This window comes from Meriones unguiculatus, chromosome 7 (assembly GCF_030254825.1).
Source record: "Meriones unguiculatus strain TT.TT164.6M chromosome 7, Bangor_MerUng_6.1, whole genome shotgun sequence".
Taxonomy (NCBI): domain Eukaryota; kingdom Metazoa; phylum Chordata; class Mammalia; order Rodentia; family Muridae; genus Meriones; species Meriones unguiculatus.
This window is the reverse complement of record NC_083355.1, coordinates 35,756,117-35,772,246: the sequence shown is the minus strand read 5'-3', so window position 1 is coordinate 35,772,246 and position 16,130 is coordinate 35,756,117. Positions and strand designations below refer to the sequence as shown.

The 16,130-nt window shown below is 51.6% G+C and overlaps 1 long non-coding RNA gene across 4 annotated transcripts; it reads right to left on the bottom strand.

Moving 5' to 3' along the window:
- Positions 1–3,974: 3,974 nt before the first annotated feature.
- LOC132655185 (uncharacterized) lies at positions 3,975–15,009 on the bottom strand. 4 transcript variants are annotated; one of them, XR_009592863.1, is made up of 7 exons: positions 14,270–15,005; positions 13,370–13,428; positions 11,545–11,718; positions 7,225–7,431; positions 6,945–7,053; positions 6,452–6,701; positions 3,975–6,109 (listed from the first exon to the last, which is right to left on the bottom strand). It is a non-coding gene; the product is annotated as an uncharacterized LOC132655185 (long non-coding RNA). The 4 variants fall into 4 exon arrangements; XR_009592862.1 differs by having other exon boundaries at positions 6,945–7,431; positions 14,270–15,009; XR_009592864.1 differs by lacking the exon at positions 6,945–7,053.
- Positions 15,010–16,130: the final 1,121 nt, after the last annotated feature.

Below are 16,130 nucleotides of genomic sequence, written 5' to 3'. Positions count from 1 at the left end.
CGAGGCAATTAGTCTGCTACGGTGGACAATCTGAATCAGCCCCATATCCTACACCTGTGATCACAACGTAGCCACACGGACAACAGGGCAGGGCTTCGTGGTGCCACGGCCCCCAGAACACTTTCCCCAGGGAAGGCCAGCTGTATGGCGGCTCCCCAGTTGCTGCCAGCTTCCTTCTCTGGCACTTCCCTCTCTCTGCAACTCCCCTCTCCGGATGGCCCCTCTCAGAGACCTCTGCCAAGCCTGGCCCACATGTTAATGCATGTCCCCACTCACTGGCCAACCCCAACCGTGCCCTGTCTTCTCTTGGGTGACTCTTCTCCCCTTCTTTTCTTGCCCGTGAAATTGTCCTTTTCTGCCTTTCTGTGGTCTCTCATCCCTGGACCCACAGACTCCATCAGGTTCATCTGCGAACATTTGGAATAAAGTAGAAACTGCCTAGAATGAAGGGCCAGGACGCCCTGCCTGCTGACCTCCACTAATGCCCAGGGCCTCACATAGCCCCAGCCAGGGCCACTCTGAGTGTCAGATATGAACACTTTCCTTACTGTGTCACCTGCCTGAGTGCTAGGCCATTTTCAAACTCCTCAGCTGGTCCTCCTAGGCCAGAGCCTGAGCCAGCTTTCTCTCCTCTCTACACTCCCTGTAATCCTCTACATCCCATCCTCCATGGTCTTTCTGAGAGCACAGGGCCTGGGCCGCAGTTGGGAAGGCTGTGGCAATAAGAAGGCCATGCTTGCACCTCACAAGGAGAATGTCTGTGCCCTGTAATGAGGAGGAAGGAGGACTCTTGTGAGGGATTAATGAGACCACCAAGAACAAAAGAGACAACCAGCAGGGGCCAGAGAGGCAAACCCATGTTAAGCCTTCCCCGCAGAACCACACTTGGCAATAATAGAGTGAGGAAAAATGGAGTCAAGATCCCTGTGGTAAAAACTATTAGAGGAGGCGAATTATAAAACTATTAACCAGAATGTAACTCCCAATTAAAAGATGATTTAACACTGGAACCTGATGGATGAATTTTGATTAAATGGAGAACTATTAGGAGCCCAGGGATAAGGCTGATCCTGCCAGTTCTAGAAGTTAAAAGGCAGTTTGATATAAAAATTTATAAATTAAGGTTAATTACTTTAAATAACATGGCTGGGAGCGACAAAAGGAAATTTGTCAGAATCTCGAGAGTTTGGGGCAAGATGGATACAGATGTCCTGGTTAGCCCCAGGGAACCTGGAGGTCAGGGCGGGGGCAGTTGAGGCCACAGAGAGGACAAATGGTACTTACACTCCTGCCAGAGGCCACCAGGAAGTGAGGCTGGCACACAGGATGTAGGGTGCCCCCGGCTTCCTCCACAGACCTCACCCCTGGGAGTTCTCGTTCTGACTGTAAACTTGCTGAGCACTCAGCACAGACAGGCCCCAGTCCTGTCTGCGGTGAAGAGTGGTCACCATCACGCCGTCCGCACCCCACAGATGCAGCAGACATGAGGAAGCCTGGGAGACATCAGCGGAAGGCCGCTCAAGAGCTGGAACCAAACTCCTCACCCTCCATTTCCATCTCCAGTCCATCTCCATGACTTCTGCTCTGGCACGTGGAGATAATCACCTGAAAGACCATTGGTCACTGGGGCTGGGCCGTCCCCTGCCCAAGAGAGGGCAGCAATTCTCATCCCTTGTCCATGACTCCTCTGAGGGAAAAGTGTATGCTGCAGGAATTCAGCGAGCCCTTCCACAGATGGACAAAGAGTGAAATGCCTGATATGGGGGCGGGATGTAGCTCAGATGTAAAGTGCTGGGTTAGCATTCAGGGAGCCCTGGGTTTGATCCACAGCACCTCAGCACCCAGGTGCGATGGCTTGAATGAGGTATGTTCCCCATAGGCTCAGAGAGTTGAACACTTGGTCACCACTAGGTGGCGCTGGTGTTGCCGTGGTTTAGCAACAGTGTTGCTAGAAAAAGTACATCATTGGGAGTGGGCTTTGAGAGTAGACAGCCTTGCAACACTTTCAGTTCTCCCTTCTTCACACTTCCAGTTGAGATATGATCTCTCAGATTCCCTCTCCCGACACCATGCTCGCTGACTGTGCCATTCCTCCCCACCACGATGGAGCTGTAAAGCCAAATAAATTTTTCCTTCTGTAAGTTTCCTTGGTCATATTTTATCTCACCAAAAGAAAAGTAGCTAATATACTGAGCGTGGTGGCTGATGCTTGTATTCTCAGCCCTGGGGAGGAGGAGACAGCTTGGACCACCAGTTCAAAGCCAGCCTGAAATACATGCGAGCCAGTCTCAAGAAAAACTTTTTTAACCATTTATTTTTTTTATTTATGTGTACGAGTGGCTCTCTCTCTCTCTACCTCTGTGTGTGTGTGTGTGTGTGTGTGTGTGTATGTGTGAGTGTATGTATGTGTTGTTGCCCTCAGAGGTCATTAGACACCTGATGGCATTACAGGTAGTTGTGAGCCACTTGACATGGGTGCTAAGAGCCAAACTCAGGTCCTCTGTAAGAGCGGCAAGCTCTCTTAATTGCTGAGCTATCTCTCCAGCCCCTGCCCCAGCCCCATTTGAAATCGGCCCTGTATTATCTGTGTTTCTTAGATAAAGAAACTGAGGCACAGAGGGACAGTCACAAGCCCCAGGCAGCAGAAAGCTGGGACAAGTGCATCTTCTGGTACCTTGAACAACCCCATCTCGTGTTACCTTGTAGAACCCGATTTTGAAGACTTTATTGTTCAGTCTTGCAACAGAAAAGAAAGGGGAAAGAAGGGAGGGGGTAGAGAAAGGAGGGAGGAGGGGGAGGAAGAGGAAAAGGAAGAAGGAAAGAGAAAGGAAAGGAGAGGAAGGAGAGGAAGTGGCTGCTTTGGTTAGTTAGAAGCCAGGGGAGTGTCTAACCCTGAAGGGAAAGAGAGGCTTTCCAGCGGGCTAGAGAAACCCCGCTTACATGGGCACTAACCGACACGAGGATTTCACTTTGTGAAATTTTGTCACTCTTTATGAGTTCATTTTTGTTACTTCAGTAAAAAATAAATTAGGATATACTATTTTCAAATGATCATGATCAGGACATTTGATGATGCATAGGCTGCCTTTAAAAGAGGGAATACAGTGGCGGGCTACCCTTTCCTTCACACTTCAGGGACACTTCCGTGGGGACCTAGTTTTAACACAGGAGCCCTTGGAACATTCTAGATCCAAACTATGGCATCCCCCAAATGACGTGAACAGAAACAGAGAGGCACCACTGAAGCCAAGCTCAAAATAGCGAAGATTTCAGGATAGGGCTATCCTCACTGTTGCCCCCAGGGAAACGGCAAGATGAAGAAAGACTCCATGACCAAAAGCAACCGAGGGAGGAAATGGTTTCTTTCATCTCCCAGCTTACAGTCCGTAAGGGAGCACAGAGCAGAGAGCATAACAAAACACCATTTACCAGCTTGCTTCCTTTGGCTTGCTCAGCCTGCTGCCTTAGACCACCCAGGTCCACCTGCCCAGGAGTGACACCAGCAATGGTGACCTGCCCCCCCCATCAATCATTAATCAAGCAAATGCACCACAGACTTGCCTACAGGTAATCTGATGGAGGCAATCCCTCGGTGAAGGACCCCTTTCCTCCAGCTTGTGTCAAGTTGACAAAAAGAAAAAGAAACCAACCGAAACCAGCCCAACATCCCCCACAGGAAGATGTTCCCATCTGGAGTTTCAGTTAGCACCTGAGACACAGCACGGCTAAATCCCTGAACTACCTAGGGAGCGATTCCACTGCTTCTGAGCTCTGCGGCAGAAGGGAAGGCATTTAACTGCTCTGATTTGAACACCTGTAATGCGTAAATCAAAACGTGCCAGGGCCCTGTACCTGCAAGCCGAAGGGCAGGAAATCAGCACAGCCCAAGTGCTGGGACTAGAGGTTGGTATGGAGTAAGGCCTCGAGAAATGGGAGCCAACATTTTGTTTTGGTTTTGTTTTTAAAGTTTTATTTATTTGTTATGTATACAATGTTTTGTCTGTACGCACACCTGCACGCCAGAAGAGGGCACCAGACCTCTTTATAGATGGTTGTGAGCCACCATGTGGTTGCTGGGAATTGAACTCAGGACCTCTTTAAGAGCAGCTCTAAACCAGTGCTCTTAACCTCTGAGCCATCTCTCTGGCCCTTGTTTTGGTTTCGGAGGCAGGTTCTCATGTAGTCTTGGCTGACCTTAAATATGCTAAGTGACCTCACACTTCTGGTCTTCTTGTCTCTACCTACTGTGTGCTGGGTACCACCGTACCCAGCCGTACCACCAAACCCAGTTTTGTGCAGTCCTTCAGTGTCAAACCTAGGGCTTTGTGTGTGCTAGACAAGCACCCTACCAACTGGGCCACATTCCCAACCTGGGCACCAAGACAACTGATGGGAAATGAGGATGCAAAGGCTTCTTCCTCCCAAAGGGTCCTGAGAAGCAGGTCTGACAGCTCTGCTTGCCAGAAAGCCCCTCTCCCTACTCTAGTTCTCCAGTGACCCCGTCCCTGCCCGAGCGCCTTCACACTCAAGAGGGCTCATCTCACCAAACGGTAGCTGGCCCCAGCCTCACCCCCAGCTCACATGGGAACAGTGGATTTAACCCCCCAGGTCAGTCACACGGCACCTTCTGAGCAAAATGGGCTCTCGGCGCCCACACTTCATCCATGGAGAACCCGAGGCACACAGTGAAGTTAAGGGGCTTGCCATCCACCAAATGAGCATCAGCACCCAGGCTCCTGACTTCTATAGCAGCCTGCTTCTTCTAGGTTGGGCCAAGCCTGACCTCTCAGCACCAGAATAGTTATTCTTTGTTGAAAGGTTGTCCCTAAGCAAAGGGCCACCCACACTGCTGCATAAAACTCAGAGAGCAAGAGAGGCAGCAAACACTGTCCTTAATCATAGGCTTCACCATCAATAGTCCAAGTGCCTGGGCCACCCCCTCCTGTCTCCTGCCACTACTCCAGTTCCTCCCATTTTAGGCTTTGGCAGGGGGGTAGGAAGAATCAAAAAGCAAAAACCAAACTGCCACCTGAGTTCTAATGCCTCTAAAGACCATGACCCGGGCCACTCTGACCTCAGAGAGAGAGATGAGCCGGCGAACTCATCACTGTCTAGCCTTATGAGCTTCCTTCCCTCATCTCCAAAACATGGAACTCAGGAGCCACAGGAACCCATTCAGAGATGGGTCAGAGGTTTAGGGTAAAGGTTGATTCTGAGTCACCCCTGTCCTTTCTTTCTTATTTCTCTCTCTCTTCGGGGTTTCTGGGTTCCTGAATTTGCTCTATCTTTCTCTCAGATTTATTTTTTATTTGTATGTGTGTGCGCATATGCATGCAGGTACCTCAGGAGGCCAGAAGAGGGCATCAGATCCCCTGAAGCTAGAGTTACAGGCAGCTGTGAGCCACCCTGTGTGAGGAACTGAACTCAGCTCCTCTGCAAGAGCAGCAAGGACTCCCAAGCAATAAACCGTCTTCCAGTACCTGTACCCCATTAGGCCTAGAACTCACTAGGTAGCCAAGGATGACCTTGAATTACAGATGTGGGAAATCACACCCAATTTCATGTGGTGCTGGGACCTACACCGGGCCTCATGCACTCTATTCTACCAGCTGAGCTACATTGCAATGCTTCATAGCCCACACTGCTAACGTTTAGTTCTCACTGGTCATGCAGCCTTCCAAAGCGTGTCCCCAGCTGTGTTGTTTTATTCAGAAAAATATCTAAAAATAGCTCCTGGACTGGGGCTATGTCTCGGTGTTGGCATGCCTGCCTAGGAGGTACAAGGCCATGGGTTAATCCCAGCACCTCAAATAGGGTTAAAGAAAAAAAAAAAAAACAAAAAACAAAACAGTAGCTCCTGGCTAGGACTAAAGCATAATCCTGTGACGTGGGCCACCCCGTGGCTGTCCCCATGTTGTGCTGGTTGGGGGATGTCTGCCTTAGGGTTTACTGCTATGAAGAGACACCACAACCATGGCAACTCTTTAAAGGAAAGCATTTCAGTGGGCCTGGCTTGTGATTCAGAGGTTTAGTCCATTGTCATCATTGCAGGAAGCTTAGCAGGACAGAGGCAGACATGGTGCTGGAGAGGTAGCTGAGAGTTCTCCGTCTGGATCAGCGGGCAGCAGAGAAAAAGAGTGATTCCAGGTTTGACTTGAGCTTCTGAAACCTCAAAGGTCATTCCCCCCCCCCCGCAGTGACGCACTTCCTCCAACAAAGCCACACCCACTCAGCAAGGCCACACCCCCTAGTAGTGCCGCTCCCTGTGAGCCTGTGAGCTTAGGGGGGCCCTTTCCTTTCATTGGGAGTCAGTTGTAGATTTCCCCAAGGCCTCTCCACAGCGCTGACACCCCATCAAACTCCTCAAGAGCTCTATTCCATCTCAACTGCACGCTGCGCCCCCACTCAGGCCCTACAGGTACCTGGCTTCCCTCGCTTCTGCTCCACTCACGTGTGTTTCTGGCCCCTCCTCCCAGGAGGACACTGCCTGTGTGGAAGGAAGTGAATCAGAAAGCTGTGGGTATCCTCCAGTTTTTCCTTCCTGCTCCCTACCCACTGCCCCTGCTGGAGCAGCCGGGGTCCCAAGACTGAACACAGCTGTGTTCTTGAAGAGGCCGGGCATCTTTGGGGCCTTAACAGGCAGTCTTGATTAGAAGGTGGAGTGACACAGTGATGGCACCGCAGTCTGCTCTTCCAGAAGCCTGCAGTTAAGTTGGGAAAATAACAGAAAGAGACAGACAGCCTGAGTGCGTGTCGCAGCCTTCTGGAGGGACGCTCAGGGCAGCTGCTCCAGAGAGTGAAGTGCTGGAGCTGTCAGAGTTGTTGAAAAGGCCCAGTCAGCAGGCCTGTTACAGGGATGGGGGCGGGTGTGGGAGTAGCCATTTGTGGTGGACACTCAGAGCTGCAGAGGTACAGGTAAGCAAGGACACTGAGAACTGACCTACCTGGAGCAGAAGTAGGCGGGAGGTGTCCAAGCAGAAAGGCGGGCTTGTGGCCCAGAGAGCCTTGGGGCTTCGGAGCACACTGGGTGAGTCTAAACTGTACCCTAGGGGCCTGAGGAGGCATTAAGATTTTGGAGCATGAAGATCATACAACCAAGTATGACGTAGGACACTAACTAGTGGCCAGGAGAAGGAAGTGAGGAGGGAAAGGATGGAGAGAGGAGCCATATCACAGAAACAAACTACAGGGGTTCCAGGTGCTGAGGAGCTAGATGAAGGTTACCTTAAAGTCTGGCATGATGGGGGCTGAGGAGATAGCTCATTGGTTGAAGAGCTTGCTGTGTAACCATGAGGACCTGAATTCAGATCCACAAAGGCAGACATGGCAGTGTGCCTGCAACCCCAGAGCTGGGCAAAACCAGATGGACCCTGGAGGCTCACAGCCATCTGGTCTAGCTGAGATAGGGAGCTCCGGATTCAGTGAGAGATCCTGCCTCAAAAAAAGAAGATGGGGAAGCAATCAGGAGAGACGTCCTGACACCAAGCTCTGATCTCCACAGGCACCCCTACAGCAGACACACCCCACACACACGTGTACTCACACATGCCGCACTCACATGCTAGTATGATGGACTGGTGACATGGCTTAGTTGGTAGAACATTTGCCTAGTAGGTCCAAAGCCCTAGGTTCAATCCCTCATATTACATAAGCCAAATGTGGTGGTCTATGCCTATCTTCTCAGCACTTGGGAGCTGAAGGGACAACTGCTGGGCTTCAGTCTGTGGCTTCCTTGTCTGAACGTCCTTGCTCTTCCTGCCGTAAAAAGCAGCAGAGAGTCTCCAAAGCCACGGATCTCTAGAAATGATGATGAGCAGGGCCTCCCCTAACATCCACATGGAGAAAGCTGAGCCCAGTGGCCTCACAGGCAAAGGACAGTCAGGAAAGGGCGGGAGTTAAAAGTCAAGAGACAGAGGTCGGGGACTTTAGCATCAGACCACCTACACCTGGGTCCAGACTCTGTCACCTGCAACTTTGTGTGAGTTGGGATAAGTGAATTAACCTCCGAGCGCTGCAGTTTTCTCAGCTATGGAAAGGGGACCGTGGTGCTCAACCTGTGGGTCGCAGCCCCATTGGGTTTGAAAGGTGACCCTTTCATAAGGGTCACCTGAGACCATTTAAAACATATGTATTCACCTGATGATTCAGATCAGCAGCAAAATTATGGTTATGAAGTAGCAACAAAAACAGGCTGATGGTTGGGGGTTGCCACAACATGTGGAACTCCATTAGAGGGTCTCAGCATTAGGAAGACTGAGACCCACTGCTCTAGAGCCACAAGGACCAGAGGACATAATGGTATGAAAGGCACAGCGCCAGGCATACAGCAAGTGTTCAATAAATGTTTGACTCTTCTTCTTTTCTTTCTCTTGGTGCTGGGTTTCCAACCCAGGGCTTCATGAAATCTAGACAAATGCTCTACCACTGAGCCACAACTTCAGCATGAGGTTGACTCCTTTTCCTACGGGAAGTCTTAGGTCAGACACGAGGGAGGCACAGCAGTACAAGAGAGGGTCTCTAGGGCCACAGAATTAACAAGGCAGGGAAGGAAATAAATGCCTTCCCACTTGGAGCAAATGGCAAAAGAGAAAAAAAAATGCATCAACCCAGTTTGGGTGAACCCCCAGTCTAGGGAGGCTGTGACAGCCAAGGCTCTGTTTCAAAAGCTTAGTTTGAGATGGGGGTGTGACTTAGCGATAAAGCAGTAGCTTGGCAAGTACAAAGACCTCTTTTCTACTCACAACCTAGAACAAAGCAAAACAAACAACAGACGGAGTCTCCTGGAGAACCACTGTCTATCAAGGGAGCATCTGGAATATTGGATGAGGTTGGAGCTCTGCAATCAAGGTTTGCCCTTGGTTGCCTCTGCCTGTGTCTCCCTGGAGAACTCTTTGTTCAAGCATCACTTCCTCCAGGAAGACTTCCATGATCCTGCTACACACAGTGTGTCTCTCCTTCACACACACTCCACATCACACACCACACATCTCCCCTTCACACATTTGTTCCGCCTCCATCAGAATACATGGCACAAAAGGAGCCTATTCCTCTCTGTCTCTCTGTCTCTCTCTGCCTCTGTCTCTCTGTGTGTGTATCTCTGCCTCTCTGTCTGTCTCTGACTCTCTCTGCCTCTGTCTCTCTCTGTGTGTATCTCTGTCTGCCTATCTGTCTGTCTGTCTGCCCATTTGAGTTCCAGCACACAGCAAGCCCCAGTTATCTCTATGGTGACTACATATTGGAATGAATAGATAGATTGGCTAATAAGCGATATGCAGGCCCTGGCCTATCAGGAAGATAGACACACTGAATTGAAGATAGACACACTGAATCCAGACATGTCTCTCTGACCCAGAACAGGATAGTGATCCCCTCTCCAGGGCTTCCAAGAAGAGTGGGCAGCAAGAATAGTGGGATTCCAGAAGTCCCCAGCTGGCCCTGTCCGTGTCTCCACTTTCCATCACCCACTCTGCACTATCAACACAGCACCTCCAGCCAGGACTGGCTGTCTTCCCAACCCGGGCAGCATGCCCTGGAAAAATACCACAAATATAACACAAGTCTGTTACCAAAACAGAAAGAGGGCAGAAAATCAGTCCATGCAAAAAGCCTCTCGAAGCAGGCCAGGGCTGTCCTGCCCACCTTTGAACAGTTCATGCAGGCCAAAGCCAACAGCAAAGCCAGCTTCCAAAGCATACAGGATAAGCAAAACTGCCTGTGCTCTCTCTTAACTGGCTCCTTTCGAGAGCCCAAAGGGCAGCCCTGGAAGTCCCAGATGTACTTCTGGCTGGTGCTTGATCTTTTAAAACAAAATAATTTCCTTTTTATTTATGTGTGCTCATCTGGGTGAGTAAATGCCACACGCATGCCTGTGCCTGCCAGGGCTCAGAGAAGGAGTCATTTCTCCTGCAGCTGATGCTCTAGGCGATTGTGAGCCACCTACCGTGAGACCTGGGACCCAAACTCAGGTCCTCTGCAAGAGCAATAGATGCTCTTAACCACTGAGTCATCCCTCCGCCCCTACCTGTGTTTGATCTGGAACAAGACATTTGGACTCTTTGGGCCTCAATGTCTCACCTAGAGAATGGGTGCAGCCATGACCAGGCAAAGGCCTTCAGTGAGTGCAAAGCAAGAACTTGCATTTTGAGGGATTTCGTGAACCATAAGGAGCTACCAAACCAGAGTGCATGAGCCCTCTGGGTTGTCCTATCTGTTGCTAAGATTCAAGCACTTCAGCGTTGGGTCAATACTCTGATCCCGTAAGGGGTCCCCAACATCTGCTGTGAGCTGGATTTTCTGACCTAAGATAATTGGGGAGAGGAGAAGGGTATGTGTGGGCATACACACACACAAGTTTGTATGCCTGTGTGTACTTTGCCTATCTGTGCCTGCATGTGCTTGTGTACATGTTGTTTGCACACATTTGTGTGTGTGTGTGCATGTGTGTACAAATATTTTTGTATGTGTGCATGGATGTATAGCTATGTGTATGTGTGTGAATGGATTGCATTGCATTTGCGTGCCTATGTGGGTAGGCGTACCTCTCTCTCCCCAGGGTGGAGAGAGAGGCATGGATGGAGGGAAGAAAAGACACTGAAGAAGAAAAAGCAGAAAAGCAGAGGGAAGAGGACTTGAGGTATTCGGTTACATGATCTAAATTCTAATCAAACATCATTTAAAGCGTGTTTTATTTCAGCCTCGGGAGAGCCGGTCCCTCCTGGCTGCTCACCATGGCAACGGGCCGCTCATTTCAGAAGTGTCATGCCACATTATCGTCCTGCCGCCTCACACGCTCCAGCCGCCTGACAACTTCGCTCTGCCCCTTGCGACAACCATCCCCACTCCGCCGGTTTATTTTTGGTGTCAGTCACCCCCCCTCCCTGCCCCCTCCCCATCATCAGTGGATTGAAAGACAACCTCGGCCCTCCAGCCGGTGAGCATCGAAGCCTGTTTGGTGATAAGAGATAATTTGAGAAGATATTTGCTTACATGTGTAGGAACAATTTGCTGCGTTAAGACAATTCCACCGGTGCGTGAGGATGGCAGAGGCGGGGGTTTGGGGGGACGGCCAGCGATCCAGCTGACAATACCTCTTCGGGGGAGGGGGAAACGAGGAAGGGGACACCCCTGTCTTCTCAGAACCCCTCCAATCTCATGGGGTCCCTATGAGGTTCTCATCAGTCCACCTTCCCAGCCACCCCCCCAAGCCTGCTGCTTGCTAACTGCTCTGTGACCTGGCACAAGTCACTCACCTCTGTACTTCCCTTTCCTTGTTTGTTAAATGATGACTTTGGGTCAGGAAGCGATGGATGCCTTGCCTAGCATCTGACTCACTGTGTAAGTCAGAAATTCTAAACTGAAGAGGAGGTAGTAAAGGGCCCCAAAAGAGGACTATCCCCTGATCTTCCCCCTTAATCTGTCTTCACAGTGTTGAAAAGAACTTGGCCTAGGCAGGGGTGAAATGGCAGGGCTTGGGGTGGGGCCCTCAGTCTCTCCAAAAGGACCTCAGGTTTATCCTTTCCTGGATAAACCCTCCCTGATCTCTACCTGGCTTCCTCCATCACAGTCGGGAGACACTACCGGAATCATCTGCTCCCCTTCATCATGGCCCTGTGCGGATAGATGCGTCCATGTAGACAGTTCCAGACAGGCGGTCAAGGACTCAGACAGAAGGACAGATTCAGAAGAGGGTGTCGGGAGAAAGTATCCCAGGAAGGGCTTCTGGAGACAAGCACAGAGATAACGGGGAGAAGAGTGGTGCGGCCCCAAGCCTGAAACCTCCATCCACTGAACACGGGGTAACAGTGCAAACTGTGGCCACTGAAGGCCTGCAGGTATCATGCCTATGCCGAGATCAAAGGGGCAGATCCTTCTCTAGATGCCTCGGCCTTCTGCTGAGGGGAGCCTAGGCTTCTAGGGTACTACTCATCTGTCACATGACTGTTGGGGTATTTTTGAAAGGTTTGGCACAGTCCGGGGCATACAGTGGGCCTCCAATAAATAGCAGCTATTTAAGTTGTCATGGTGACTGGGGGGGGTGTCTAAAGAACAAAGGGCTTTGGGCTGAATGGGAGGTCCCTGCTACCCCAGCCTGCTCTGCGTCAAGGTCTTATGGCTGGTTTGGCTCCATTTAAACCCATCTAAGGGTGGACCAAATTCCTGGGCTGTCTCCACCTGCCTCCCAGCAGGTGTAACTCACAACTGTAACCCATCTGGAAGGTCTCTGCTAGGTTGTCCAGCCCAGCCAAGTGTGCTTCCCACCCTGGAGGGTGACCTGCCTCCCTTTGCCTTCACTTCTTACCTGCCCAGGTGAGGGTGATCCTCAGTTATGGCCCACAGAGCCTCCATCCCATGAGGCCAAGCTGAGAACTTAGGCCCTTCTTGCCTCCCCTACTCCCTATGCCCTGACTCGGAATTAGGAGACCCATCCTAGGAAATCTACAGCAGAGAGAGAAATGTGGGTCTCCTTTACCATCAAGGATTGGGTGGACACCCCCGGCCTCATCAGACTCCCTTATTCTCTCCAGACACAGTGGACTAGGGAGCCAGTGGACCACAGGAAGAAAGCTGTCCAGGGCTGGCAGAACACGAAGCCAATGCTGCCTGCACCACCGCTCAGCCACAGGCCTAAAGCCAGGGGCCTAGCCTCAGGGTTCTTATCCATAGAACGGGGCTAACGATCCCTATTTTAATGGGTTGCAGGCATGATGAGAGCCACAGCTCACACACAGAGAACATACAACAGAAGCATCCACCATGAATAACAGTGATGAACAATGATCGGCAGCACAACCGTGAGAGTTAGTAGCAATATAAGCAATAATAAAGCCAGGCACGGTGGCCCTTCCCTGCAATCCCATCATTTGGGAGGCTGAGACAGAAGGACCGCTTGAGCCAAGGAATTAGAGACCGGACAAGACTACATGATGCCCTGTTTCACAAAAAATTAAAATACTAATAGTGACGACCAAAGATGCCCTGGCAGGGACTGGAATCTCCCCTGGCCAGAGCATTGGGCCTTCTTCCCTCAACTCCTCACAGTCCGCCTTGGTGGCGCTCTGTAGGCAGCTTTCTTGCAGCTCTTAGAAAGTGTAGACTGAGGGACTGGAGGAACCCAGGTTCAAGTCCAGCAGCCACGTGGCAGCTCACAACTGTAACTCCAAGATCTGACACTCTCACATAGATAAACAGTGGCAGGCAAAACACCAACGCACATGAAAATAGAGGAAATTTTAAAAAAGAAAGAAAGAAAGGAAAAAAGTGTGGGCTGGAAGCTATAGCTGCCCTGCCATGACCAACTCCCATGTGCACACACACAGCTCCGCTCCCCATTTTCCCCTGACTTTCTCAGGAAAATAAAGGGGTTGCTCACCTGGGTGTCCCCCTCTTGCTGGAACTCGGAGGTGAGAGTTCAGCATCCAGCCGGGCTCTCTGGAAAGGAAATTTTGACCCAAATGAGGAAGGGGTGTCAAACCAGAGCCACAGATCTGTACTTTTAGATTTATTTGTTCTGTGTAGGTGTGTGCACACATCCACAGCTCGGGTGTGGAGGACAAACGTCAAAGCCAGTTTCTCTGCCTCCCATCACGGAGGTTGGGGATGCAGGCCCTCTGGCTAGGCTGCTGTGAGCACCTCTAAACCTGCTGAGCCATCCCGCCAGCCCAGCACTTCTGTGGTTGTTAAACTCGAAGTACAAACATGAAACGTTAAACACAGGACTTTGGGCACAAAAGTAAGGTTTACCGTATGCTGACAGTTCTCAGTCTACCCCACCTAGATCCAAGCTCTTGGGGGCTTAATGACCAGAGTTCTCAGCCTCCTACACACACACACACACACACACACACACACCGGTTTGTGTGGCCTTCCTTCAGCAGGTTGCTGAAACTCTTGAGCCTCCGTTTCTACATCAGCACTGTGAAAATGAGGCAGACGGACTTTGTGGGTTCCCGGCCACTGTATGAGCTGTCCCCACTAGGAGGTACCCACGGCCACCTTTTATCAAGGAAACCCTCCCTCCCAAAGGCATATGGCTTAAATTTTAGCCTCTTGGGGTCTCTCTGCCGCTGCTTTGGGAGGGTTTGAGGTGATAGGAAGGTGAGGGGAGCAGCAATCCCATACTAGATTGGGTGGGGATGGGGGCCCTGCCCTCTGCGCAGGGGCGACAACCGGAATGGCAGGAGCTCTGTGCTCGCCAGCCCCAGGCCTTGTGGGGGGAGGGCCGGGCAGGCGCCTCCGGCTCACCTCCTGACGGTGAAATGTGGTCATTTACCTTCACGCTCCAGTGCCGGCACCTAAATCACTGTCTGCACGCCCGCGCTCAAGGTTGCTCTCCAGCCAGCAGGCGACAAAGCAGCCACCACCACCCCCAGGGGCCAGGGGACCCAGCCAGCCCTATGCTGCACTGCCGCGCCCTCTCCCCCCGCCCCCCAGCCTCCCTTTCTTTTGCCCCAAGACCTCTTCTCTGGGAACGGAGAGGCCCCGGGATCTCAGGAAGAGATTCTGGGGCCCCCAGCTGAGAGAGGCAGCCACCGGGCCATTTCAGACTTGGCGACCGTGCCAAAATCTAAGAACGCTGTACCACGCGTGGTGTTTCTAACCGAGTGTCTCCCGTGGGACTCCCGCTCGCCACGCATGGCCGTGTGCGTTAAAAGTGCTAATTTGCAGAAGGTAAATACTGACTGCTTCCTGCCACCCCTTTTCCGTGGCTCTTCCATGGCCCCGATTCCCTTCCCTTTCCCTCCCTGCTCTTTCTAGCTTCTCGCTCAGGGACCCCCCCACCCCCCTGCATCCCTCCCCGCCACTTGTCATTTCCATCCAGAAAAAGAGGAAAGAAGACGTGGGAGCAGGGAGCGGGGGTGGCGGGGGAGCCCTGGCCTTGATTCCACATCCGCCAGGGTCTGTTTGGAGACCAGCTAGCGGGTTGGAGCCTGCCAGCTTGACCCCGAGACCAAAGAAAACTGTGGCAAGGAGGTACCCCAACACTGCCCCCACCCTAAGGTGGGGCCATTTGCCTGCGGAAAGCGTCACCGGGCAGAAGTGTGGAAGTGGGGGTGGGGAGCATGAGGGAGACCGCAAAACCCTGTGCACCCTCCCCCCCGTGGGCGGAGCCTCCCGGCTGCTCCGCCCCCAGTCTCATACACTCACTCTTCATTTCTGTGTCCTCTGTGCGGGCCAGTGTCCCCCCATCTGACCGATGGTCCGTCCCCAGGGTAGAAGCTGTTTTTCCCTCCTCAGGCAGTGGCCCCCTTGAAGCAGTTGTAACCCTCCTTTCAGATTGGGGTTAAGGAGGTCGGTCTTCAGGAGCCCCCCCCCAACCCCAAGCGCTTGTTTCTCTAGTCAGTCTGGGGGCTCCCTCCAGTCAAGGCTTCCCCGCCAGGAGCCCCCTCCCCCACTCTCAGGGACCTGCTGACAATACCAATGCTGCCCACTCACTCCCAGCCACCTTGGTTCTGAAAGCCCTTAGGTTCAACTCTAAGTTCTTCAGACAAGTCACGTGACCTCTAGGTGTACTACTCAAGGTCTTGGAGAAAAGGCCTAGCCGTGGGCTTGGGTTATAGAGGTGGGGTATAGTAAGTGCTCAATAAATGCTGACCTTCCTCTTGTGAAACAGCAGCATCTTTTGAGACTCCTCTTCCAGCTTGGGCCAAGGAGACAGAGGGGAGGCTGAGTTGGAAGGGGAGTACCCACAGACTACCCCCCCTCTCGTTCCCATCAAGCCACTGGGTAGTGGCCTCCTTCGTTAGGGGATGGAGCAGTGGCAAGGAGTTAAATGTATTAAGCAATTTACAATTAATATAGAAGTCATTCCAGAGATAGCTACTAGAAAGAGTACAACGGGGCAATTAACCCACTAATACACTAGGCTATTACATCGCTATGTCTCTTATTTTAGCCCGAGGTGATTTGAAACGCATTGGATTAGAGGATATTACAGGAGATAGCATGAAAAATAGCTTAATGTAATGAGCCATCCCGTGATGTCTGCTATTAAAGATGATTTGCAGTTGAAAACTACAACATACAGTAGTTCAGCTATTTGAGGACCAGTGGGGTGGGGGCTGGGGCCTTGCCGTTAACCCTTCCCTCCTTCCCTCTGCCCCCACCTCCACCAAGTCCTCCACCACCCTCAC